The sequence below is a fragment of the Bufo gargarizans genome, chromosome 9 (assembly GCF_014858855.1).
Source record: "Bufo gargarizans isolate SCDJY-AF-19 chromosome 9, ASM1485885v1, whole genome shotgun sequence".
Classification (NCBI taxonomy): domain Eukaryota; kingdom Metazoa; phylum Chordata; class Amphibia; order Anura; family Bufonidae; genus Bufo; species Bufo gargarizans.
In genome coordinates this window covers 173,162,629-173,173,923 of record NC_058088.1, presented here as the reverse complement: position 1 = coordinate 173,173,923, position 11,295 = coordinate 173,162,629, and positions in this window count along the sequence as shown.

Here is an 11,295-nt window from a genome sequence, read left to right as displayed (position 1 = left end):
GTCACATGGCCTAGACACAGCTCAGCCCATTGAAGTGAATGGGCTGAGCTGCCATACCAAGCACAGCCACTGTACGGCGCTGTACTTAGTAAGCCGAGAGAAAGCAGTGGTGCTACTGTGAGCACTGGTGTCTTCTTCTCAAACAGCTGAATGGCTGCGGTCCCAGGTGTCAGACCTCCACCTATCAGATACTGATCGCCTACCGCAAAAATAGGTCATGGTATAAAGGTTCTCAGAAAACCCCTTAAAATCCACTTCTGGATTTGCTTAAAGGGGTTGTCCGGGCTTAGAGCTGAACCTGGACATACCATATTTTCACCCAGGCAGCCCCCGACAAAAGCATCGGAGCATTTCATGCTCCGATGCTCTTCTTTGCCCTGTGCTGAATCGCGCAAGGCAAAGGCATTTTCAGGAGATCTGGTGACATACTGGGCTCTCCTTAAGGCTGCCAGGCGGAGGCTTCTGCCCAGCAGTCAGCCCGGTGAAGTCACCGTCACAGATGGGCGGAGTTTAGTGCTGCCCTAGCCTGTAATATTTAGGGCAGCGCTAAAGCCCACCCATAAGTGCCGGTGACGTCACCGAACACACAGCCGGACGGAAGCCTCAGCCCGGCAGTGTGTTATTGTAAATAATAAAAAAAATAAAACACCCTGTACAGGGCAAGGGACTGTATCAGAGCATTAAAAATGCTTTAGTCAGGGGGCTGCCTGGTTGAAAATATGGGCATGTCCGGGTTCATCTCTGAACCCGGACAACTCCTTAAAAACAAAATTGCCACAAAAACATCACATATAGCTGTCTGTCAATCACTGCAGCCTGTAATTGTGGGAGGGGCCAGGTCCCCTTCTTAAACCCCCTGCTCACAACCCCCATTGCCGCGTTCGCTCCTCCGTGTTTTTTGTGACTCACGTCACTTCCGGTGCCAGTAGCGTGCGTGGTTCCCGCCGTGTCTTGTCGCAGCAAGCTGACATCAGGTTTAGGTATTGGGCGGGGGTATTACGGTCTCACCAAAAAAAAAAAAAAAAAAAAGGGTATTTGTCTTTCCCACAGGTTGCAGAAGGTTGCTACCAACCACTCGCGGGATTTCGTTAGTTCAAGGGTTTTTCTGGTAAGTTAATGCGGCGGTGCCTCCGTTCGGCATCTCCTACTCAACCTGGAATGTTCAGGTGTCCTCCCTGTCCAGGTACCCTGTAGCGTTCAGGTGTCTTCTCTGTCCACCCCAGCCTGAAGCGTTCAGGTGTCTTCTCTGTCCACCTTAGCCTGAAGCGTTCAGGTGTCTTCTCTGTCCACCTTAGCCTGAAGCGTTCAGGTGTCTTCTCTGTCCACCTTAGCCTGAAGCGTTCAGGTGTCTTCTCTGTCCTCCTTAGCCTGAAGCGTTCAGGTGTCTTCTCTGTCCTCCTTAGCCTGAAGCGTTCAGGTGTCTTCTCTGTCCTCCTTAGCCTGAAGCGTTCAGGTGTCTTCTTTGTCCATCCAGCCTGAAACGTCAGGTGCCTTCTCTGTCCATATTAGCCTGAAGCGTTCAGGTGTCTTCTCTGTCCACCGTAGCCTGAAGCGTTCAGGTGTCTTCTCTGTCCATTCAGCCTGAAACGTCAGGGGTCGTCTCTGTCCATATTAGCCTGAGGCTTTCAGGCGTCTTCTCTGTCCAGGTACCCTGAAGCGTTCAGGTGTCTTCTCTGTCCACCCTAGCCTGAGGCGTTCAGGTGTCTTCTCTGTCTAGGTTCCGGCAGCGTGCTGGTGTCTTCTCTGTCCATCTACCCTGAAACGTTCAGGGGTCTTCTCTGGCCAGGTACCCCGGGGCCCAAGGGTCTCCTCCGTCCCCCGTTGTCAACAGCATCAGGGTCGCGTCTTGGTTGCTTCTGCCTACGGCACTCAACCCCCGTGACGGTCGCAACCTACACGTCAGGTATCTGCCAGTTCCACGTACCTGGCGGCACCCAGGCAACCCTGCTGGCGCTCCCATCCTGAAACCTTCAGGTCACTCCTCGCCACCCACCCCGGTACCTTCAGGCCGCCTCCTCTCCGCAGTCTTCAACTCCGTCTCCGGGCTCGCCCGATATTCCTCTGTTTTTCCTTCAGTGGTCTTCCTCACCCCGCTGTGTCCATCCTTGAGCTAGCACAGTGGCGGGTCCGTCCGCATCTGCATTGTTTCCGGGTCCACTCCGCTATTTTCTCACGTCGCTCCTAACTTTTCCAGTCCACAGAGCCAGCCGGGTCGTTCTCGTTGATCCTTAGACGGTAAGGCAAGGGTGTCGAATCCCAGCTTTCAGGTACGTCATCCATACATTCGCCCACGTTCGTAGCAGCCACGGTACACGGTCCCCATGTCCGTTCCAGCTGCCATATTGTTGTCTCTAATTCCAGGTCTCGCTTAATTCCAGGTCTCAGATATGGACGACGCGTTGTCCCTCCCGGGTACTTCGGTCTCTGGCCAAGGCGGGCCCGAGTCCCTCCGAAGATGGACCGTACCGAGGCTGGTGGCAGAGTTGAGCAGAAGGGGCATCAGGCACCCAGCCTCAGCCAGAAAGGCGGAGCTGTACAGGCTGTTGATGACGGAATCCGGTCCTCCTGAGAGAGAAGATCCGGCCCCGTCCATCCAGCAGTCCTTGGTACAATTGCAGGCCTCAATGGATTCACTGGTCTCGTCCGTGGCCGACATCAGGTCCAGGGTGGTGGACTTGGAGGCCAGGGCACCGGCTCCATCCCAGGCGGTGGTCCCTCTCAGCGATCCCCCTCTGTATCAGCTACCAGCTCCAGGTACGACCCCTGCCGCTCCCGTGGTGGCTCTGGCACACTTCGTGCCGGACAACATCAGGAAGGACATCTTGGCGGGCAAGGACGTGAATCTCGCGTCCATCCTGATCGCGTCCCACGATGCGGCTGATAACAAAACCTTTGATTGCGGGGAGATCTCTGTGGTCCTTCGGGCCAAAGATGGCCGCCTCAATCGCAAACTCACGGTGCCTGAGTTTGTCTTGGCCTTCAGCCTGTATAGGGATGTGATCTGCTCCGCCTACCCAGCTCGCCGGGAGGAGCTGGACACATACCTGTACAGGGTCACTGATCTGGGGCACAAGTACGGCGGCACGGCTTTTTATGACTATCATCGCTCCTTTTCAGCCAAGGCCGCTGCCGCGCTGACCCAGTTTCAGTTTTCTGTCAGTTGGGCCACCTTGGACATGGAATTGTTCTGCCGGCACTTCGCCGGTCTCCGGGCCCCCGCATGTTCGATGTGTCAGTCGATATTCCATGCCACCGAGTGGTGTCCCCAAACTGCCACGGCCCAGCCAGACAGGGTCATCCCAGGCCCCTCCGGGGTATCCCGCAGCCCCTCCTCCACCGATAAACTGGGCAGACCCATCGTGTACCTTGGCAACAGTCAAGTGTGCAACAATTTCAATTTCGGGTCATGTGTGTTCAGCGGGTGCAGGGCCCTGCACATCTGCTCCATCTGCTTCAGGGCTCATCCCAGGTCCACATGTCCCAAGAAGGCATCCAAGCGCCTATGACTGGCCGACTGCAACATCGACCTCCTGGCCCTCCTGTTACGGGAGCATCCGGTGCCGGGTTTTGCAGATTTCCTGATCACGGGCCTCTGCTTTGGCTTCGACACAGGGTTGGTGGCGCTCCCTCATTCCAACTGGGGGTGCGATAATCTGCAGTCGGCCAGAGCAGATCCTGCCGCTGTTCAGGAACTCCTGAACTCGGAGGTAGAGAAGGGGTTCCTCCTGGGCCCTTTCAGCCAAGTTCCCTTCTCTCGCTGGCGGATCAGCCCCATAGGCATTGTGTCCAAAAAGGACTCAAATAAAAAACGTCAGATTTACGACTGATTTACGTCATCCCCAGCATCAACTCGCTGATTCCTTCTGAGGAGTTCACCATGTCATATGCTTCCATTGACGAGGCCATCGCCCTCATCCTCGGCGCTGGGAGAGGTGCCTGGCTGTCCAAAGCTGACATAGCGGACGCTTTTAATCTGCTGCCCATCGCCCCACACCTATGGCAGCTTTATGGTATCCAGTGGGAGGGCAGGTTCTACTTTGCCAACCGGTTGACCTTTGGCTCCAAAAGCAGCCCGTGGTTATTTGACCAGTTGGCACAGGCCTTACATTGGATCCTGCTCCACCACGGCAGCACCCCAGCGGTCATCCACTACCTGGACGACTTCCTCCTTATTGAACCTCCGCTATGTCAGCCAGCCGGGCTGCGCTCCCTCCTGGACCTTTTTTCCGGCCTTTGCATCCCCATCTCGCAGGGGAAAACCGCGGGGCCAGTCACGTCCATCACCTTTCTGGGCATCGTCCTGGACTCCGACCGGATGGAGGCCAGGCTTCCAGAGGCAAAGCTGTCCCAGATCTGGGAAGTCGTGGCAGGGGCCATCACCTCGTCCCAGGTAACCAAGGTCGAGCTCCAGTCCATCCTGGGCCGGCTGAACTTTGCCTTGAGGGTGATGCCCCAGGGCAGGGCCTTCATCTCCCGCCTGCTCTCACTCCTTCCGACGGCCTCCGAACCCAGCAGCATCATCCACCTGGACAGAGCTGCCATGGCAGATTTGCGCATGTGGGACAGCTTTCTCTCCACCTGGAACGGGGTCAGCCTGTTTGTGTCCCCGTGGTCCCAGTCATCCGCCAGGGTGTTCTCTGATGCCGCGGCGTCCCAGGGTTTCGCGCCCATCTGCGGATCCCGGTGGTTGGCTGGGCCATGGCCTCCTCAGGTCAGTGCTGACCCGCAGTCCCTCAGGTCATCCCCGTTTCTGGAATGTTACCCCATCGTGGCAGCCGCATCTGTCTGGGGTCATCTCTGGGCCAATGCCAGCGTAATGTTCATCACCGATAGTCAGGACCTGGTGGATATCATTTCCAAAGGCCGAGCCAAATCCGCCAGGGTCATGTCCTTGTTGCGTAAGCTAGTCTGGCTGGCCATGGTCAATAATTTCCATTTCACTTGTGCCCATATCCCAGGTGCCAGCAACACGGCGGCCGATGCCTTGTCCAGGTTCAACTTTCAAACCTTCTTTCAGGTGTGTCCCGAAGCAGACCAGACCGGGGCCCGGATTCCCGGTTTCTACGACCTGATGTTGGATTGAGGTCCCTGCTGGCTACCGCCAAGGACCTCATGCACCGGTCCCTCTCGGTCAACACGGCCCGGAATTATAACACAGGTTGGAACCTATTCCAAAAATTTTCCAAAGATCATCCGCAGCAAGATACAGCCTTCGTGTCATACATCATGGCGTTCATGGCCCATTGCCATGTCAATCTCAAGCTGGCACCCAGCACCATCCGTTTGTATCTGGCCGGGGCTCAACATTTCTTGGTTCTACAGAATCCCGAAGTTCGCACAGCTTTCGCTTCCCAAGCCGTCAAGGCCACTCTCAGGGGTATTGAAAAAAGCAGCAAGGATTCAAGTCCTTCCCGTCGGCCGGTCTCCGGCGAACTTTTCAGGCAACTTTCCGCATCCCTAGATGGCAACCCTTTTGGCCCTTCCGTTAGCCTGGTCATCAAGGCCGCGATGTACCTGAGCTTCTACGGATTCCTGCGCCCAGGAGAATTCTCAGTCTCTTCCCAGAAGTCGACCTTCCTGAAGAGAAAACAGCTGTCCTGGAATCAGGACCATCTGGTGTTAAGTCTTCCATCCACCAAGACGTCGCAAACCGGTCCAAATCCGAAAACGCCTGGTGCCCTGTGGTGGTACTCCAAGGTCTCCTTGATTCCACGCCTTCTCCGAATCCAGAGGCTCCGTTGCTCCCGTGCCAAGGGAAACCCCTATCCACGCCACAGTTTGTCTCGTACATCCGTTCCCTGGTCGCTGGGTTAGGGGTGGACCCCAAAACCATATCGGGTCATTCCTTCCGCATTGGGGCGGCCTCCGCAGCCTCCAAGCACGGGACACCTCCGCACGTCATTCGCCACATGGGTAGGTGGAGATCTGCCTGTTTTTCCCGGTACATTCCGGATCCGCTGACTGAAACACGCCAGGTATTCCGTTCCTTGGTTTTGTAATCTGTTTCGCACGCATTAAACAGCACCTTCCCTACCCTGTGTCTTTTGGCCCTCTTTTAGGCAGGCCCACGTTCCGTGGCTCCAGGCACACACCAGCCACCGTTAGGACCCCCTCCTGTCACCTCACTGACCGTGGCCGCGGCCACAAATAGTTAAGGCTGCATGCAGCCTGTAATTGTGGGAGGGGCCAGGTCCCCTTCTTAAACCCCCTGCTCACAACCCCCATTGCCGCGTTCGCTCCTCCGTGTTTTTCCCCCCCTTGTTCCCACCCCTTTCTTCTACTCTCCCTAGGGTTGGCCCTCTTTTAGGCAGGCCCACGTCCCGTTGCTCCAGGCACACACCAGCCACCGTTAGGACCCCCTCCTGTCACCTCACTGACCGTGGCCACAATATGCAATCTACAAATATAAGGTTTCTATATTTGGAGGGGAAGGGTGAAAACAATCACAGGAACACCGCACACTCTTTTAGGCCATGTTCACACCAGAGTTATGACCATTGTTCAGCTCTTCCATTAATTTTGTTGTTCTGCTCCTTGGTGCAGAATTCAGAACATGAACCAGAGCCAGATATACCCCCACTGACGACTATGATGGGGTCCGGTTTCTGTTCAGGAGTTTAAAAATAAACCTCCAACTGCTATGCAGATGTAGTAAGATATTACAGCATATGAATAGAAAAGGAGTGTAGATTGGGCACATTCCAGATATAAAGCTGGCCATACACATTATATATGGTAGCCATTGACTGCAGAAGTATCAGGGGCTCAGTACTATTGTTCTCAGGGGTCTGGCAGTGGCTTTCTCCCCTCTCCCATTCAGATGTTTGCAGGGAAACTAACTGCTTGTGGGATCTGCAGAGAGAGCAGTCAGCCACCAGATCTCATGTGTATAACCAACCTAAAAGGCCCGCATACATACATTAGTGGGCGGTTCAGCCAACACTAATGTGTGTGGGAAGCTCCCCAAGCGATGTCCAGGCAGAAAGAAATTAGGTAAAATGAATATTTTCACCCAATCTTTTTGTTTTCCTGGAAGATAAGCTACCGCTAGAAGTGTCTGGCAGCAGCTTTCTTCGCTATCAACTTGAAACCAAACTCAACTTCAGTTCCGAAGTACCAGTTAGAACCGAAGCAGAGTTTGGTTTCAAGTTTTAAAATCAACTATGTGCATAACTTCGCAAATAAGGATACTTTCACACTCCCGTTTTGGCTTTCCGTTTGTGAGATCCGTCATGGGCTCTCACAAGCGGTCCAAAACAGATCAGTTTTGCCCTAATGCATTCTGAATGGAAAAGGATGCGCTCAGAATGCATTTGAAGTTTGCCTCCGGTCAGTCACCATTCCGCTCAGGAGGCGGACACCAAAACTGAGCTGGATCTATTTTCTCTGACACAATAGAAAACAGATCCGTCTCCCATTGACTTGGAATGGAGTTCATAACGGATCAGTCTTAGCTATGTTACAAATAACACAAACTGATCAGTTCATGATGAATGCATGCGGTTGTAATATTGTAACGAATCAATTTTTACAGATCCATGACATATCCCCCAAAAATGCGTGTGTGAAAATAACCTAACTTACTTCAGCTCACTTATTGGAGCACATACATTCTAATACTGTACAGAGACAAATCTATGTACAGTATTATTCCGAAGTTTTGAACGAAGAGACTTCGGATGAAGCATGCGAAGCTCACTTCGCTGAACACTAGTAGTGGTATCGATTCTGGACCACCATCATGAGGGTTATGCCTGATCTCAACTCCTTTTATCTACATAGTGTTCTCCCAGAAAAGGAGATTTTTGTATAACTTACCAGTAAAATCTTTCTCGCTCTTCATTGGGGGACACAGGAACCGTGGGTATAGCTACAGTTGCAAGAAAAAGTATGTGAACCCTTTGGAATGATATGGATTTCTGAACAAATTGGTCATAAAATGTGATCTGATCTTCATCTAAGTCACAACAATAGACAATCACAGTCTGCTTAAACTAATACCACACAAAGAATTAAATGTTACCATGTTTTTATTGAACACACCATGTAAACATTCACAGTGCAGGTGGAAAAAGTATGTGAACCCTTGGATTTAATAACTGGTTGAACCTCCTTTGGCAGCAATAACTTCACCCAAACGTTTCCTGTAGCTGCAGATCAGACGTGCACAATGGTCAGGAGTAATTCTTGACCATTCCTCTTTACAGACCTGTTTCAGTTTAGCAATATTCTTGGGATGTCTGGTGTGAATCGCTTTCTTGAGGTCATGCCACAGCATCTCAATCGGGTTGAGGTCAGGACTCTGACTGGGCCACTCCAGAAGGCGTATTTTCTTCTGTTTAGGCCATTCTGTTGATTTACTTATATGCTTTGGGTCGTTGTCCTGTTGCAACACTCATCTTCTGTTGAGCTTCAGCTGGTGGACAGATGGCCTTAAGTTCTCCTGCAAAATGTCTTAATAAACTTGGGAATACATTTTTTCTTTGATGATAGCAATCCATCCAGGCCCTTACACAGCCCCAAACCATGATGCCCCCACCACCATACTTCACAGTTGGGATGAGGTTTTGATGTTGGTGTGCTGTGCCTCTTTTTCTCCACACATAGTGTTGTGTGTTTCCTCCAAACAACTTAATATTGGTTTCATCTGTCCACAGAATATTTTGCCAGTACTGCTGTGGAACATCCATGTGCTAACTGTAAACGTGCAGCAATGTTTTTTTTTGGACAGCAGTGGCTTCTTCTGTGGTATCCTCCCATGAAATACATTCTTGTTTTAGTGTTTTACGTATCGTAGATTCGCCAACAGGGATGTTAGCATATGCCAGAGACTTCTGTAAGGCTTTAGCTGACACTCTAGGATTCTTCACCTCATTGAGCCGTCTGCACTGTGGTCTTACAGTCATCTTTACAGGACGGCCACTCCTAGGGAGAGTAGCAGCAGTGCTGAACCTTCTCCATTTATAGACAATTTGTCTTACCGTGGACTGATGAACAGCAAGGCTTTTGGAGATACTTTTATAACCCTTTCCAGCTTTATTCTTAATTGTAGGTCTTCTGAGAGCTCTTTTGTGCAAGGCATCATTCACATCAGGCAATGCTTCTTGTGAAAAGCAAACCCAGAACTGGTGTGTGGTTTTTATAGGGCAGAGCAGCTGTAACCAAGAACTCCAATCTCCTCTCATTGATTGGACTCCAGTTGGCTGACAAATCACTCCAATTAGCTCTTGGAGATGTCATTAGTCTAAGGGTTCACATACTTTTTCCACCTGCACTGTCAATGTTTACATGGTGTGTTCAATAAAAACATGGTAACATTTAATTCTTTGTGTGTTATTAGTTTAACCCTCCTCTTATGTTAGGGTCAGAACCGACCCGTTTTCAGGTTTTGAATGTCTAAGTATCACATAAATTTGTTTATTGCACCAAGATTTTTTTTACTTTGTCAGGAACCTCTATTTAAACAATGTAATAGAAAAAGAATCCTTTTCACTAAATTATAAAATACTGTGGTTAAAATTAAGACGTTTATGGTGTTAGGGTCAATTCTGACCCAGTTATAATATAGGATTATAGGATACTAATAAGTGCCAAACCTGAAATTATAAACACTCTCTGCTTAGTAACACTGACAGCCAATCCCCTCTCAACCCTGTGAGCTGTAGTTAGGGAAGGGCCCATCTCTTTGCCTGCTTATCTAGCTTATCTAGACAAGTAGCAAAGAAACATAGGACCTAATACATTTCAGAGTTGCTGACTTGCAGAGTAATCATCTCCAATATGCAGCATGGGAGGTATGCTATCAAAAGAAAGGTCTAAGGGTCACACCAAAAATATTAAAACCAATCTTTTCAAAGATAAAGAAGCCTAACAAGGTAACCAAGAGGTAAGAAACAAATTGGATGATAAATAATTGTTCAGAGGGTATTTTATGGCTGATTTAAGACACGGGTCAAAACCGACCCATTAACATCATGGTTAGTAACAGAAAGCTAACATAAGAGGAGGGTTAAGCAGAATGTGATTGTCTATTGTTGCGACTTGATCTGATCATCTATGACCAATTTGAGCGGAAATCCATATCATTCCAAAGGGTTCACATACTTTTTATTGCAACTGTATATCCTCTAGGAGGTGCTGACACTAGATAAAGCTGTTAGCTCCTCCTCTGGCAGCTATACCCCCTCCATCCTGGAGAGAGAGCTTCAGTTTGTGCACAAGCAGTAGGAGAAGCAAGCCAACCAAAGAAAAAACATTGAACACCAACCATGCCAAAAGGACCCAACGGGGTTCAAACCAGCAACTGCCACAAGTGTGGTTAAACAACAATACTGGGTGGGTGCTGTGTCCCCCAATGAAGAGCGAGAAAGAGATTTTACTGGTAAGTTATACAAAAATCTCCTTTTCTCGCCCATATTCATTGGGGGACACAGGAACCGTGGGACATCCAAAAGCAGTCCACACGGAGGGAAAAACCACAGACCCATGGAAGCAATCGTCCCTGCAGGCATCCAAGAAACTGCCGCCTGCAAGACCATGCGGCCTGAGGCAGCATCCGCCGATGCAAGTATGCACCTGGTAAAATGTTGTGAATGTGTGTAAGGAGGGCCAAGTAGCCGCCTTACACAACTGTGCAGCTGAAGCCTGATTCCTCCGAGGCAAAGATGCGCCCACCGCTCTGGTGGAATGAGCCTTGACACCTAAGGGCAGAACCCTGCCTCGGGCGCGGTATGCTTCAGCAATTGTTCACCGAATTTAGCGTGCCATTGCCACCTTGGAAGCCGCCAATCCCTTTCGGAGAACCCTCCGAAATGACAAAAAGGGGATCCGTACGGCGGAAAGGACCAGAGGCTGCTAAATATATCTTCAGAGCTCTGACAACATCCAAATGGTAAAAACTCCTTTTCCTTAGGGCATAAAGGAGATGGGCACAGTGAGGGAAGGACAATTTCCTCGTTAATATGGAAGTCAGAGACCACCTTCGGAAGAAAAGAAGGGACAGGCTGGCCGAACCACCTGGTCACTATGAATAATAACCAGGAAGGGTTCTCTGCAAGAGAGCACCGCCACGCCAACTCAGACACCCGTCTGATGGGAGAGATAGCGACCAGAAAAACTACCTTCCAGGACAGGAGCTGGGGAGAAAAGCCTGGAGCGCTGAGAAGACTAAGTTCAAATCCCACTGCAGTACAGAGGAACCATATGTGCCACTCCCTTAAAAAAATAAATAAAAGATCCTTACAGGCCCCAAGGGAGCCAGAGGGAGCTGGAAAAAAAAAAAAGAGTAGAGGCGCC